The following is a 17,126-nucleotide window of genomic DNA, read 5'->3' as shown; positions in this document are numbered from 1 at the left end:
TTGTTGTAGGGGTTTGTGAGGAAGCAGCACAGCCTGAAAGGGATAACTGGAGCCAAAGATGGGACCCCTGATTCCCAGGGCTGGGAATCCTGCATAAAATCACCCTTTCCTGCCTCCTTCATTGCTGTGGTGAGGCTTTTGAGAGCTTAGCGCATGCCATAGGTCCTTGACAAAGCAAAAGCTGTCAGGGATGGAGGGGAGTGGGGAATCCCCTTCCAGCAGCTGTTCCGTGGTCCTCTTGGACACCATGGCTTGGTGTTGCCAGCCCCTGGATTCCAGCCTGCCCTGGGCCAGGTGAGGTGTGGCCAGGAGGTGCCTGCTCCCTCTGCACTGCTGCCCTCACCTGCTGTGCCCACAGCATTTTGGGGAAGTCTAATGGGGCAGGCTCAGAGCCATCCTCCCCATGTGGGTTTTGGTTACCTCACTCTTCCCACACCAATACCACGGGGAGTAATTTCCAGTAACTCTCACGTCCTTCCTCCTAAGTGATCCATGAATAACTTGGAAAAGCTCCTTTGGGCCATTATTTTAAACTGGCAGCTGTGAGTGATGCTGCTGTGGGAGGCTGGTACACAGTGTCTTGCACTCTCTTTATGACCCAGCTCATCCAATATGCTGGTGCTTGCAATGGGCTTCAAGGGACTTTGATACTTAATCTGTGTTTGAAGTCATGTTTGTCCCTAGCATTTTTTGTAATTGAACAATTAAGGAAAGATACTTTTGGTAATGTAGGCCGCTAGACTGTCTTCCTGGTAGTTTCAGACCGCTTAATATTGATTTTCTTAACTCAATGTAAAATTTGTTAAGTCAAGCAATGTCCTGTATGAGTTTTTTCTTCAGTTCAGACAGAAGTATTTTATAAACTCCTCTGCAGGAAATGTCCAATTGAGTTGTTAAAACTTCTTGCCAGGTTCAAAATTACATTAACTCTTTTACCAGCAGAACAGGGGATTGTTGAAGAAACATCTGTTCTGAAAGGCTTATCAAATTTTTACTCCCTCATCATCAGATTACTTTGTTGTCTTGTTCATTCAGTTGTGTTGCCTGACAATTTACTGCAATTTTCTGCTCATTTCTTTGACCTAGAGTTTGGGATTTAAAGGTTATAAGTACTAGGCTAGTAGGAAGCATTGGTTTAGTAGGAGAGATAGAAATATTTCCTGCATCATAGCACTTTTGATAATATTGATAAACAGAGGACTTTTCTTCATTATCAAATAATGCAATGAATGTTTCTCTCTGATAAGAGTCCTCAAATTGCTGCTCCATACCTTCTCAAGTTGCTGCATTGCAATGACAACTTTGTATTATGGAGAAGGAGAACTTTGGGAGTTACTGTGCAGTTATTTTGTGGATAGAATGGATGGCTGGCAGGGATTTCTAAGACCTGTGCACCCAGAAACAGAAGAAGTTTCACATTTCACAGTAACCCTGCCCACCTTGCTGTACCTGAGCAGCAGACTCTGCTTGGCCTTCCTCAAACTGGTTAGTTCCTCCAAAACTCCCCCAGAATTGTCTGCCCTCAGGAGCCAACAATTAAGTGTGTGCTCTCAACCAACACTGGACTATTGATGTTAATTTTCCAACTATAGGAATATATATATGTATGAAATCTTGTCAGATGAACTTTCTGTGAATTCCCTGCTGATCTTGAGAATTATGGCATGATGAAGGCCCTCTCCAGACATTCTTTTCCATAGAGAATAGTCCAGTTCTCTAGAATCCCATCTGGGATACTACAGTGCAGCGCAGATGAATAACAGTTTCTGCAATAATCATGTTAGTTCTGCAATAATGGAATTGGTTCATTAATAGAATATCAATTCTCTAATTATCTTATTCTCTCTATTTCAAATCCCATAAAACTCATTTGTACAGGAAAGCTGATTAGCACAATGCTGCAGCGTGAAGCTGTAACAGCACAACAATAAATGTGCTATGCATTTTCTTAGTAATGCCTTTTTTTGGTGATAAATACCTAGCTATTTTTAAAGCAACAATTGCAAGACTTATTGCTTTAATTTTTGTGGGAATTACTAAAGGATGAATGATTTCATTGATATAATGAATATAACCTTGCATACAGATAATGCTAAATGATTGGAGAAAGTGAGGTTATTTGAAAGATTTTGTGTGCTTCTATACAAAGTAAGTGATCCTTAAGGACAAATAAGGAGAGAAATTTGCTAAGGAAGCATGTTTTGCTGGCTTGATGATTTTTTTTAATTGGCTGGACTAATGGTTTAGGCGATTCATTAGTTATCTAATGGAAATGTTTAAACCAACTATTTTAAATGATGTTTTCAGTAGTAAGCCAAATAAGTCAAGTACAAATACAGTATGCAAAGAGAGTATGTTAATAGAGTTCATGTGGTACACAGCAAGTTTGGAAACCCAAACTCCATCCCATGCATGTCTATGTTTAGAGCAGGTCAGTGCAGTGATTCTAAATCTGAGCACATTGATACTATTCAGAACTAGAACAAAAGAGTGAAATAAGACAGAACTCACTCATTCTTTGAAAAAATTTGCAGAAGTTCCTTAACAGAAGAAATCACATATCTTGTGCTTTGAACAGAGCACAAAGAAGTGTGGAGGTTGTGACTGACAGGTTTCAGTCTTGAAAATGGTAAAAGTTTGAACATCTTTCAAAAAAGACTTTCAAAGTAAGGATGGTTGAATCATGCTGTTTGCCTGTCTTTTCCATGATAGCCAGCTTGAGCTGCAGAACGAGATGTAGCTGTTTATAGTCCTTTTCAAAGGGGAATGGAGTATATGCACGTAATGCTTTAACTATCTCTCTCTCTCTCTCTCTCTCTCTCTGGGGATACTGAAGTGGCCATTTTGGGAAGAAACAGAAAAAAAATAGAAGTCTAGGTCTCCTCCGACTTCAGAGAAGCACTTGTTAAAAATAAGCATTACATTTTTTCCTCAGAAACTCTAAAATCTGAACAGCTTTGCCTTGCATTCAGATCACTGCAGTCTCAGCAAGCACAGGTGCAAATATGCAGCACAAAGGCCAGTCTCCCTGGGGATGCTGCTGTCCCCTATTTCCTCCCCAGCCCCTCCTGCTTGTCAGCCTGCACTTCTCACACAGCAATTTCTTCAGTGTTACACGAGCTGCATTTCAGACGAGTGTTTAGAAAAGCAGAACAAACACGAGTGATGCCTTTCTGGAGGCCTCTGGGGGAAAAAAGCTGATGAACCACAGCCTTCCATCCTCCATGCAGCTGGTGGTAGCAGCCAGCCCAGGGTGCACTCACTGTGTTTACCTCTGGCAGAGATAAACTGGTCATCCTTGGCAGCCTCATATCCTAGGACAATAGGAATATTTAAAGTTCTAGCTGCGTGTGCCTTGCTGTGGGTCAGTAGGACAGGCAGGAATAATAACACAGATCTCTTGGAACCATCAGCTCAGAGCTTTAATGACCAGGTGTCCAAGCAGCCAGAAACTTCTATAGAGCTTGACTGAAGAGTGCTCTCTTCCTATCTTGGCCCTGAAGAATTGTGAGAATGGAAAGACAAGGTGCTGCTGAGAAAATGGGAAATGTAGAAGGTGATGAATGCTTCTTGTGCGTCCTTTTTTTGAAATGTGATGAGACAGTTGCCATAGAAATGCTGTTCTCTGCTCAATACAATGGGTGCCAGTTCCAGGAAGCCATTGACAGCTGTCACAAACAGCTTTCCATGAATTTAAATATCTAGAGTAATGTAAAGGGAAATAAGTCCTTGTGTTTCCTTATAGATCAGATGCTGTAAGTTTTGATTTTACTTAGGGGAATATGACTGAGCAGAGCATCAGCTGTTACACATGGTCTGCAAAGTGAATGTAACTGCAGTTTGGTTTTGCTGTAAACAAAGAACAGCATATGTTTTCCAGAAAGAAATTAACTTGCATCCCTTAAGCTTGTTTTGATAGACCAGAACTTGCAACTATCTTGACTTACACAACCAGACTATAAAGCTACACAAATTAATTTGTTTCAGAAGACAATTTTGGCAGTTTGAAACAATATCCTCCATAAGAATAAAGTGCTCAGTAAGGAACAGTTTTCAGCTGTAAATAGCTTAGATATCCAAACTATTATGAATACAACTAGTAAGTGTATTATGAAAGGTCATTTAGCAAGGAAGAGGCTTCTTAGTTGTTTTTGTGGCCAAGGTTCCTTATCCCAGTTGTGTGCTCAGATACTGCAGGAGGTAACAGCAGTGCAGAGCATGGGCATGCAGTATGAGCTTCTGGTCTACTTTTTTGGGTTATCAACTTGTTCTGCAGGCCTCAGTTGAAAGCAAACTCCTTTGGGCAGAAGTTACTCATCAGAGCAGTCAAAGTTGAGCTGCCTCAGGAGAGGAAGAATGAGCTGTACCAAACAGCCAATGGAAACAATGAGTAAGAAAATGAAGGCTCTAAAAGTGGTTTGCAGATGAAAGAGGCAATTCATGGATACATTTAGTAGCTCATGCTATTTACAAAATTTTGGTGGTCAGGCGTTATGCTTGTAAGAACTTGTTTCTTTTATTATGAGATGAGAAAGATGAAAATTATATTATTTTATGTAAGCAAATCCCTTTATGGAAGACTAGACTGTTACAAATGAAGAAAGGGCCTGTTCATTTTCTTTTCCCCAGAGCTTGCTGGACTGGAACAGCATCCTTAAACAGCCCTATAGTCATTTAAAAACTGAGACTGACTTAACTTTTTTCAAGAGACTTGCTGCTTTCCTTTTCTGATAGTTAAATTTGGGTATGCAAAAAGACATGCCTGTAGTAATTACCTGTAAAATTTATCTGTCCAGGTGAATGTGTTATGTAACCTACAGACAGAGTGCTTACTGAAAACTGCAGCTGGAGGATTGCTACTTTGCTTCTCCTGCACTGCCCTTCCAGTCTAAAGAGACCTCTCTGGCCCATCACGTCCTAAAAATTGACAGTAGGATAGCTGCAGGCTAATTTATTAATTAATGGGAAGACTTGAGTCTATGTGAGCGTGTAGGTCAGAGATTTAGTGCTCCCTTTTCCTTTCCATGGAATCTGTCCAACACTGTAAATTGCCAAAATATTCACAGCTACTCTGGTGGGGAAGAAAGAGTTTAGCAGCAAGGCAGCACCCAATCCCCCTTAGGGCACAGTGATCTGGCACCTGTCTTGCTCCAAGGCCTCTGTGGATCCAGCAGGTGAGCATCACAACCTTCATCTCAGACTCAGTGCCTCCCCAGGTCCTGCTGGCAGGGTTTCTGGCTCTGCTCTGCTTGTTATTAATTCTCTCTGTCCAGCAAAGGTGCAAGGAGAGCCTGCTCAAGTCGTAGGGGGGCAAGGAGAATAGTTAATGATCCTCTGTGCTAGAACTGACTGAACATCACTCTGTGGGCTACAGATGCTGTACTGGGAACCTGGGGAACAAAGGGGTCCCAAAATGACTGGGATCCAAGGGGAGATCTCTGATTGAGAGCTGTGGTCATCCCTGCTGGAGGGACACGATTGCTCAGCATTTTGTGTCTTGGGGAACTTGCCAAGTTCTTGTTCATTATAGGGCAAACTTAATTTGGCACTACTGACTGCCAGAAGCCTGAAGTCACACTGAGGTTTAGTACTCTGTTTCCTACAGCTACTGTAAACAAACATGTGCTGTCTGCTAAGAGAGCATTATGTACTTGTTCAGCATTAGACTTACAGACAGCTTTGTTCTTGGAGCAGTTCTTTTATTTGTTGTTGTATAAGAATTTGCAAACCTATTTTCTCAGCATTGGTACTGATCCTGCTCTTTCTTTTCCATCTCTGATTTGTTGAATATCGTTCATCTTGGCAGGATTCAATTGCTTGAAATAACCATATTGTGTATCCTGAAATGGCCTACTGTGAGGCTTCAAATTTGAGGGCTCTTAGAGCTGCAGCTTAATTTACATGATGCTGCTAGCATTTTGAAAGTATTTATTTCAGTTTGTAAACATTCATGCTTTGATGAATGGCAATCTATTATCAACAATCCTGCACCTTCTTTCTATTTCTCTGCTTTCACAACCAGAAACCGGACTGATTTTAGCCACATTGTGTGTGACTTTTTTCACCTTTAAAAACATATGTTTTCTTCCATTCTGTTGAAATGTAGAAATCTTCTGCCACTGGGTGTGTGGATGTGGCAGCAGTACTGTCCACTCGTGGACAAAATAAATGCAGCCTCTCTTGAAAGTGTACCACAGCACAAGGCTGTCTAATTTATACCACTGCCCATGGGAACCAAACCACTAGAAATAACAAGGATTTCTGCTGCAAGCATGTCCTTCCTGCAATCCACAGCCTGTGCTATGAGATGGAGCTCCAGAGGGACCCCTCCCTTCCCATGCTGTCCTGAATATTGAAACTTGAACCTGCTTGGACAAATTTCCCTCTTTATGTGCTTGAACCTTTTCTTCTTGTGGTGATTTCTCCCCTCCCTGGAGGGAGAGGCAGTAAATCTACAGAAGATTTATGGCTTTCTGGCAGCTGAGGACAGCCTGATACACTGGAACCACTGTGATCTCCTAGAAAACATGGCAGGCTAATCTATTGAGTCTTGTAGAGCACCCAGCTGTCTTCTCTTAGAGAGGAGAAGGTCTTTTGGCTTGTAAAACCTTTGGAAATGAAGGATAAAGAGGGAAAAAGTTGCCCAATTTCTGTGTTCTAGAAAGTCTGGTAGATTTTTAAACTTTTTAAAGTAAATCAGTTACCTTTATCTCTCTAAGTCACTGGAATGAAAAATATCCTAAACAATACTTACATAATGTTGCACGATTTCTTACTCCCAACTCATTAAATGTTGTTTTGTTCTCTGACAGCCTATGCCTCCAGTAAGAAATTCCTCCTTTGGGAATGCCACAGACTGTGCAGAGTGCAGGGCACAGTCCCTGAAGTGGATGTGTCTAGGTCTGAATTTAAAGAGACTGATACTCCAGCTGGAGTGGGTGGTGTCTCAAAAACCTCAGGTGGGAAGCAGATGCGTTATCACTCTAATGTCTTGGTGATGGGTTTGGAAGGCTCTGCTACCAGCCTGGCTACAGCAAGAGCATCAGCATTCTGAATTAAATTGCTTGAGTCATAGCAGAATGCATCAAGAAAGATTAATTCCTGTCCAAGAATACCTGATAGGTGATGAGGTTTGAAATTTTTATTTATTAAAAAAACAAACCCCAGCAAACCCAACCAAATCAAACATCTCCCCTTTCCCTCTTAGCCAGAACACTGTCTGCTTTTTATTTTGCTGTAGCTCAAGACCCAACACCATGCATGCTGTGGTGAAAAATGTCACTGATATTACGTGAAGATAATTACTGTTTTCAGTGCTGCTTGGAGCATTTAATTTCATGTTCAATACAAATGAAACAAACTGCTTTCACAAAATAACTTCACAGTTTCTTCCCTTTGTGTTTCCATGGAGGAAATCTCCATCTCTTTCTGGATTACCTATTCTCTTCAAAGAATACTTTTGCTCTGGCTAAAAGTTCCTATGAGGATTGACCCTGACTTAAGGGAATACTGAGTGGGAGACTCTAACAGAATTGAGTTAGAGATCCTTTACTCTTAAATACCAGAAAGTAACAGAAGAGGAGGTTGCTTGAAATCTCTGTTAATCTGTTAGTCCACAGATAAAGGGTTTAATGTTATTAATGAAATTAATGAAACTTGTGATAATGAGTGATTATTTGTCCTTTACCAAAAGAGGCATAGTGTAGCTACTTGCTGCATGGATTTACAATCTGCCTTGCAAAGGGCAAGCCCCAAGGGGCTACATTTCAATGAACTGGAAGAAAAGGAAAAGCACAGGTAGATGTGCAGCACTTCTGTACCTTTTTGCTTTCAAGTGCAGCTCTCGGAGTAAAAGGCCATCTGACCACTCAGCCCCAGTTTACCATCTCCTTAAACTGAGTCAGTGGTGATTGCAGGCATCTAAAAACAAACTATAGGGTGCAGTGTCTTGCTCTAGAATATTGCTTCAATCTTGAATACTCTTTTAAAGCAGCAACTTTTGACTTTTTTTATGGCAATTCCAGAAAGTTGTAGAGAGTAATGGCAAAGTTGTGACAAAGCCTGAAAGGCTACAAAACTGAAATGATAAGCAGGCATATAACTTGGAAAATTGTCTTCTTTCTCCTTTGGTGTCAAAACAACTCTTTCTTGTAGTTTTGGTAGAAAAATGATTATGAGAGGTTTCCAGCACGGAAAGTGTTTCTAGCTTCATCTAGGTAGGGGTTCATCTATCTGCTACAAGTTCTGGAGCCCAGACTGTCTATGGTTTATGGCTTATTAATTTTACAGGTAGAAAAGTCAAAATAAGGGAAAAGAGAGCTGACCTGAGTTTGTGAGCAGGGCAAGGTGAATGCTGAATTCTGCCTTAGGGTATGACAAAAAGAAAACAGAACTTTTTGTGATTTTAAGATTGTTAGTTTGGCTTCTTGGGCAGCAGATGGCCTGGTAGCTCAGTGGTTTATCTATCCTGCACTGGTTTCGTGCTGTGCATGCTTTGCTAAACTATTGCTGAGCTTCTGCTCTTGTGCAGAGGCCAGATTTCTTCAAAATTATCATCAAGCAACATCTGTCTGCTGCTTGGGGATCCTGTGTGCTCACTAAATCAGTAGGCAGACTGTAGAACTTTATTAAGACTTAGGTCTTTGCAATGCCCTTGGTAGTTCATCACTGCTAAGCAGAAATGCAGCCTTGTAATTTCATAAAGGCCAGTTAGGCCTTTCAGAAATAACCCCAGTAGTTATGCTGATAGATCGAGTGTGGGATCTCTGGATATAAAGCATTGCTGTTCATCACAGGATATAAAAATTTATATGGAGGGATCCTGTTGTGGGAGACTTTCTGTCTGTGTGGAAGTGGGTTGGTCGTAGCTAGAATTTGATTATCTGTACCAGCACATTTTTGAAGTGAGAAAAGCTATTTGCATAAAATACAATAATGCCTCCCACCTGACATTTACAGAGGGAAGAAAAGAGTATTTTCCCAATTTTTACTACCCTTTGTTCATGGTGATATCTTTAGCTACAGGCTTGTCTCGTTAATTGATTGAATTATTTGAGGTGCTGATTTATTTAGTGAAGGCAAAATTAGTATTTTTGTCTCTGACAGCCATAGGACTTGGAAGAACAGTCAAGTTATTTTTCCTGATCTTTCAGTGCATTACCCAAGAACATGTTTCCTGTGTACTAGGTAAAACAGATGGAGAAATCTGATTTCTTTCTTTTGAAAAGCTTACTTCATAGTCCCTAGAAACTTCTCTGCACAGGCCTTTTGGTTCTTTCTCCCTACAGTGGTCTTCCCATAAAAGATCAGGATTTTGCTACAGCTCTGGATGACCCTCATGAAATTATTTAGAAATTATTTAGAAAGGTGCATGTTGTCCTGTATGTTATTGTGTGTAAGCCAGAACTGCAGTGTATGTATTTTGTGGGCATTTCTTCACTGTTTATAGTGCTTGTCTGCACTGATAGTGTGACAAACTCTGATGTTGGCTCAGCAGAAAGTCCTTCTGGGTTTGTGTGCTGCTTCCTGTGCCTCTGGCTGAACAGCCTCCTCACTTCCCTCTCCTAGCCTGTCCTGTAAAAATGTATGAGCTGCCTTTGTCACCCCGGAGACCTTTCCTCTCCAGAGCATGCACAACCACAGCAGCGTCTTGCAGAGGCACCTCGTCACTTGTAATTTATCCTTTCTTCCACAAGGAGCAAGGCTGCTAAGTCCTTTAACTGGGGATTAATCTTTCTGTCTTTTACTCTTTGAATTGCTGCCAATCAACTATTATTTATAAAACAAGCTCTTGGGTGATGATGGCAGATCTCATAAGTCACTGCTCAGTTTCTGCCATACCTTACTGAGACTACTGGCATAAATTCGAGTAGGTTCAGCTACTCATTTCTAATTTGGTCAGTACAGAGCAATTTTATCCCCATATCACTGCCCATGCTGGCACATCCAAGAAGCAACCAATTGCCCCTTCATTTACTCCTCACAGTTGTACAGATCAGAAACAGAGGGCAGGAATTACCCTGCTGTGATCTCTTGAGAGGTTATTCAGAAATGCTATTCTACCTTGCAGTGCTTAAAAACAGGAGCTCTACTACTGAGATCCACCCTAGGAGAACTGGGTGAATTTTTGGGGAGAAGGGGGCTCTGGATTTCAGAAATGAGGGCTGATCATTTTGGAGATGCTAACAAGGAGCTTCAGCAGTGTTTGTATGGAATGGCCTTTATAGCTCATTCCTTTCTTTGCCTCTGAAGCTATTGCAGTATTGCAGATAAAACCTTCATACCACACTAGTCCCAAGAGAGACATAGAACCAAGGAGACAGATATGTGTTATTTAATCTCTGGTTTGCACCATGCTTTAGTCAGTCTCTAGATATGACATGGGTGCTCAGTGTTGTGTTAGTCACAAAGCCTTGTGCCAAGGTGAGCCTTGGCAGTTTTGGATGCTTACACAATGAATACTGGGTAAATCGCTTGAACTTCTGAAACTTTCTGAGCTTTCAAAGCTCTCTTTGGGATGTCAAATCTTGTAGTTCATACTTTAAGCTAAGTCTAATAGCCTGAAATACCTTCTCTTACTGTTTTGCAACATTCCTGGATCTTGTATTATCCAAGAAATGCAAAAATACAAAAAAACCACCACAAATATGGGAGAGGACTGTAAGGATTCTACCAAATAAACCTCAGACTGTATTCAAAAAACCCTCAAACAATTCCCCCCCACTCTTTTTTTTTTTTTTTTTTAGATTCTGGGCATATATTCAGATTATTTTCCTACTAAATATGAATTTTCCAGCTCCCATAGTGGACATGCAGAGCCGGTTAAAATCCAATCTAATTTAAATTTGGTACTCCACTATCAAAAAAAAAAATTAAAAAATACTGCCTAAGATTTGAGACCAACAGTTACCAGCCACATGATGTCTAGGTCTATTTTGCTAACCATCCCCCATGCTTAGTTTGTTCCCCAGCCTGCAATAACCAACTTGAGATTTACTGCTGCCATTAACTTGCTTATTATCTAGAGACTCCTAATGTAGCTGATGAATACCTGTGTTCTGTGCCACATTGTTTTCAAAGGCTTTCTTTTTCTTCTTGCAAGGTGTGAGGCTGATCCCACAGATTCTCACTTTGAAGCACTGTTTGTAATATTAATTTGGTGAAACAGGAAAGACAGCAGCAAGCTTTTCTTTCTAACTTACACAATCCATAGAAAGGCTGAAGAAATCTGAAGCTTTGTTTGCCCTTGCAAGTTCAGAGACGTTCATTCACGCTGCTTGATTCTGTATGGGGACACTTCTCTTCCTAAACCCATTAAAAGTGAGGCTTTGTGAGAATCACAGGGGTCTTGGTTGGATGGGGCAGGTGCAAGTTACCTCACCCAGCCTCCTCTTTGTAGCTGGGGACTTGCTGACATTAGAGACCAGGTCAGCCATGGCTTTGTATGGAGGAGTTTTGAAAATCCTCAATAATTAGACCTTACAAGCTCTTTGGGCAACTGCCCTGTCCTGCCAGTGAGGAAGTTTTTCCTAGTGTCCAGCCTGAACCTATCAAGACAATGTTTGTATTGAATGTTGTCATTTTTCATTATCTTGCCTGCCACTCTCAAAACCAGTTTGGTTTCATGGTCTTTAGCCTCCCTAACAGTATTTGCACTAGATCATCCTCTTTTTAGACTGATAGATCACCCCTTATTTGAGGAGGGAGCAACTCCTGTTCTTCACCCTCTCTCACAAGCCATGTGCCCTGAGCCCTGATCATCTCATAGACTGGACTTTCTCCATTTTCTCCACATCCATCTTGATCTCCCCCTTCTTTGCAGAAGAGGCTGAAGTACTGCAAGTCTGGCCTGATCAGTGCTGACTGGATTGGGATAGTGACCTCTTGACCTGCTGGATATGCTTATTTTAATGAGGTCATTTGCTTTGTTTCTGACACGAGTGCAGTGTTGGTTTATATTAATCTGGCACCCATGGTAACCTCAGGACCTTTTTGGCAGGGCTAATTTCAGCCCACTTGATTTCCTGCCCTTGCAGGTGCCTGGGGTTTTTCTTCCCTGAGTGCATAGCTTTGCACTTTGGCTGTGTTGAACTTCATGATGTTTGTTTGCTCAGTCCTCAAATTTATGGCCAGCTCCCTTTGTGTCTGTCTTTTGTCATGTCAGAAACTTCTAATCTATTACCCTAGAGGATACAAAAAATCACAGGCAAGTTTCTGCTCTGATTTATTCTTTTGGGGGAGATTTCTGTATCCATTAACTATAGAGGGAACCACGGAAGACTTATTGCCTGAGCTATGGTTGGCTTTTGAGAGTCTTCAGCTTTAGTCTCCAGAAGTGAGAACAGTGAAACAACAGAGAAACTGGTATTGTGTTTTCTTTTCATCCTGCTGTGCCGTGCCAAGTCTGAATGGAATGGAGCAAGAGCTTTTTTATTTTGTTTGCTGTGATGTTCTGCTTTGTATCTATTCTGCCTTCCAAGTATTGTGTTTCATCTTTAATGGTTATGGCACCCATTAAGCTGAGAACAGTCTTATGACTGAACCATCTTCACAGACTGTTAGCCTCATTATAGAACCTTAACTTAATGTTCAGACTGTCAGTGCATTAATAATTGTTTGGTATAAAATGTTGGCTTGCCTTCCTGCCTAGTCTCTTCTCTTGAGGTTCTATTATTTACAAATAATAGAACCTTAAGAAACCTTACAAATAAACTAGCCTGTGGCCAGTTAACCCATGGTGGGGTTTCCTTGTTACTCTTCCTGTTCACATCTGATACACCCCAATTTTTCTTGGGTTTTCATCAGATTTCTTTTTATTTTATTTTAGACACTTTGTTTTAGACAATAAGACCCCAATGGATATGTTTCTGTGCATATTCTTCTCTTTTCATTTTTGTAGTCCTTCTCAAGGGTTATCTGCCTTCTGCTATTGACCATGCAGACATTATTTAGGCGTATTTAGCTTCTGCAGTAGTTGTAAGCTTTAAGCCAATGTGTAGATGACTAAAAATCTTTCAGTAGAAATGCAGGTCCCCATGTGATAACTGATGTCATGCACTAGTAGAGTTGTGGGTTTGTTTTTGCCTAATTGTTTTGAGTGGATCTCTTAGAAGCTGTTCATATAAAGGTTTACAGACCCCAAGATGAAAACAAACATTTTGTTTTATCTGATGGGAAAATAGAAAAGGAATAATCCTTGGCTGTAGCCTACAGTAGGGAAAGCCACGTGGGATGAGGACATGTAATAAATATCTGATATTGCCTAGAGGATTCACAGCAAAACACACATTTGACTCCCTTTGTTCACTGAAGGATAAAGGGCTAATAAGCAAAACCTGGTTTTGAGAAACCACAAGGATCTTTCACTTTGATCGATGTTTTCAACAAAAACTTACAACATGAAATCAGCATGCCTCATTCTGTTCTGTCTCATCTTGGACCTGGACTAGGTGAGAGGGGCAGTATTTTAACAGGGCAAGAGGTGTGCTGTTGTTAAGGACAGCAGAAAAAGGCACTGGGCTGATGAGTGACTGACTTGCTCTCTCTCAGCAGTAGCAATTTCTCTTTTCAGCCACCAGCCATCCTGGATGCAGCCATATGAAAAGCCCACTGCTGAGGGGGAGTGAGTGTGACATTCTCTTCTGTGGAACTCAGAGCTAAATTAGCACAGTCCTCCTCCCCCATTTCTTCCTTCATGGATTGCAGTGCTGTGGCTGTATTAATGAGGCACCAGCCCTGTGGAGTATGCCATTCTGGTGCCAAAGTTCAAGATTGGTAAAAATGTCTGAAAATGTTCAGTTTTCTGCAGGTTATAAGTTTTTACAAAAAGATTTTTTCATTTGTTTTTTCCATTCTTGGTCATAGCTTTAAGAAATTACCTATTTTATATAAAGAGATGCTTAGTGCTTGCAATTTCATTGTCTTCCACCCCGTTTTAGCTGTGGATGTGTTTACCCACATCAGAGGACATCTCTGGTGGTGTTAATAATATCTAGTTTTTATGAATTTGGTGGTTTGCTGTATTCCCAGAAAGAGAACTTACAGATAATAACCCTAAAAGTTTCTTACATTTTTTCCCACTGTGAAATGTGGGGTTTGTAGGATAAATGACCTGAATCAATTCACAAAGTGGTCTCTGGACTGGTGGTGGTTGAAGGGCTGGGCAGCACTCTGCTCCTCAGCTAAAATAAGTGCCTCTTTCACACTGCTTTGTAAGGGAAGCCACCCTTGATTTCATCAGTGTCTTCTCTTTCAACTCCAAGGTCCTGATTTTGTTTGGCACTAGGGCTAAACAATAAGCAGGAAAGTGCCCGAAATGGATGCATGGAAGAATCATGCCTGGAGAAAGTGTTTCTTCCTAACTGCCATGAGCTGCAGGTTGGCTGCTGGTTGAAGAATGAATAATTGCATTCCTTTTTAAATGACACACTTTAGAAGTGGTGTGGATATTCCCTTTTTTTAGTCAGTCACATGTCCTGATCCAGCAATGTGTTTTAGTTCTTTTTAAACTCGGGTGATACTTTGAAATAAATAAAGCTAGCATGTGCTCCAACACTGTTCTCAGGCATGAGTTCTTTCCAATGTCCAGGCCCTAACTTTTAAAAAAGTGCTAATTTCTAGGATAATTTCATGCATTCAGAATTCCTGTGGGCATTTAGCTGACGTGCCTCATGATAGACACCCAAAACCCAGAGTGTGTGTGATATGGGCCAGGCAGGAACTGAGAGCTGACCCCCAGCCCATGCCTTAGCCACAATCCCACCCCCAGCCACTGGAACTGGAGAGTGCACAGGGCAGGAAGCAGAAATCAGGGCTGGTTAACCAGGCTGCTGATTTCAGGAAGAGGCTGATAGAAGAGCAGAAGCAGAGAAGTGCACCGAGGGGAGCTTTTAAAATACTTAATTATAGAGTGCCTGAAGACGGCTGGGCGCTTGCTGGAGCACAGATCAAGTGCTTTCTCCTCTGATGGGATTAGGCCACTTTGGCTACTTGTGTCAAGTCCCTTTCAGACATGACAGCGCTTTGATTCCTCCCACTCCCCAGAGGACTGTAATTAAGAAGCTACTGCCTCCCAAGTGTGCAATTATGTTCTCTGAAACCCAATACCCAGCCCTGAGTGTAAAACATCCCCTGCCTCCTGCATGAGCATCCTTCTGACATGTAGGTACCTCAGCTTTGGTAAACTGCAGAGGATGTTTTGTCCCCAGACAATGTGTTGAATGTCAAGAGTTAGAGAGGGGATCAAAAGGAAGACATGAAGTAGGTAAAACACAAATAAGGATGTAAGTATGCTTGGTAAGTATTTTTGACATAAAAGCTAGAATAAAAGCTTGTATGAAAGTCTGAGTAGTTGTTGAGTTTGCCAGAAATGAGGAATGAAAGACTTCCAAGGACTGCAAGTTTGGATTTTGATGTTTTGCCAGAGTTTCTGTGCTGTTGACAAAAATAAAATTCAAGGAGTTATTACCCCTTAAAGACTTTTATTTACACTAGCCCAACACCCAGTTATGCCAGTCCCAATTTTAATCTTCTGCGAAGGCAAAACTCACTTTGTGAAAATAGTATATACAAGACAGAAATATAATCTGCAGGAAAACTGGTTTTGAACAGTAATCTTGAGTGTTTCACCATGCCAGTGTTACTGTCGCATCTGACAAATATTTACGTTTCTCTTGTTTAAGGCACTCCAGCAACAGAAATAAACAATTCCCCGGCACCATTTCCCAACACAGTCAGAATTTGGCGCTAAATCTCCCTTGTTGCCAGGCTTGCTGGGCTCTGGGTGGGCATGAAGCCTGTTTTTGTCCCTCCCTCACTGCAACAGCCTTTAGGCTTCCAAATGTGCTTCCCTTGTTTAGACTAAAGAACTTGATTTCTTTGATATTTCTTCTTGGTCCACAGTTTCTACTTATTTGAATTTTTTCCTTGTTCTTTCCTGTGTGCTTTCCAGTATGACCCTGACCCTCCTAAAGTGGTCAAAAATGAACAGAGCAGTCTGGGGTGATGTTTTATGTATTACACTATAATATTTTGTGGGTTTTACCCCCCCCTTTCCAATACCATGGCATTGTTTGTGATCCCTCAAATCCTTCTCTGCAGAGAGTCCCTCACGGCCCTGCTTTGTACAGGTGATTATTCCTAACTCAGTGTAGTGCTTTAAAATTCACTATGGACAATGAATGAGACAAATGTTTCTTTTTAAATAGGCTGTTTCCTCCAGTTTGCCCACAGAGGTGCTTGATTTAGGGCAGAGTTGTCAGAGCTGTGCCACAATTGAGGGCACATTTTACCAGAAAAAGGTAATTGTGCTTGAACTGTTGTTCTAGAAGAGGACTTGCAGCTCAGGAAATAGTAATACCATAGGCCTTCAGGGAAGGTTAAAAATGGAAAAAAAAAAAAAGAAAAAAAAGGAGTATTCTAGGGCAAAAAATGAGTATATAGTTTTAAAAGTCAGGTTCATTGCCTAGTGTCTTTAAGTAGTATCTTTTCTCAGTTCTACAAGTCATGGCAACTTCAAATAAATGAAGTATAAACAGTTAGGCTACTTCCACACCAAAGTTTAATGGCAACACATTGAGGAAAAAACCAAAAAGTAAACTATGCAAAAAGTTAAGGAAGCACTTAACTTTGTTTGGTAGATGATTTTACTAAATTCCGACTTAGCTAATGAGCATAGTTAACAAATATACAATAGAATCTTCAATTCCTTCACTTCCAAAATTACTTTTGGAATCATTCCGGCTCTCTACCAGCTGTTTTCATGCCTGAGCTATGAAGTCACTTGTAAGAACTAACCTGGAAATATGATAGAAGTACTGCAGTTATTCCAGCTGCTTTGGGCAGGGAAAAGTGATGCATGCATAATATTCTAGATTAGTATTTCTACAAAATGTGTCCTGAGCATTGTTAAAAGCACTGGAAGCAAGACATGAAAATAACAGTATTATCTGGCTTGCAGACTACTGCCTTCCAAATATAAGATAATTTTTACATGAGCCTATACACCCTTTTTTTGGGGAGGAGGGTATTCCTTCAGCTCTCTTACCTGTACCACTAGCTAATTCTTGTGTTCAAAAGGAAGGGATGAACAGAGTATTTTAGTTCTGAATGTGCACATTTCTGAACAG

General features: G+C 41.0%; 1 protein-coding gene across 3 annotated transcripts in view; it reads right to left on the bottom strand.

Moving 5' to 3' along the window:
* The window catches only part of HTR1F (5-hydroxytryptamine receptor 1F), a 103,394-nt gene that overhangs the window by 23,395 nt on the left and 62,873 nt on the right, over window positions 1-17,126 (bottom strand). The window lies entirely within an intron of this gene.

This window comes from Agelaius phoeniceus, chromosome 2 (genome assembly GCF_051311805.1).
Source record: "Agelaius phoeniceus isolate bAgePho1 chromosome 2, bAgePho1.hap1, whole genome shotgun sequence".
Classification (NCBI taxonomy): domain Eukaryota; kingdom Metazoa; phylum Chordata; class Aves; order Passeriformes; family Icteridae; genus Agelaius; species Agelaius phoeniceus.
Note: the sequence above shows the minus strand (reverse complement) of the source record. Positions and strands in the feature narration are given on the sequence as shown.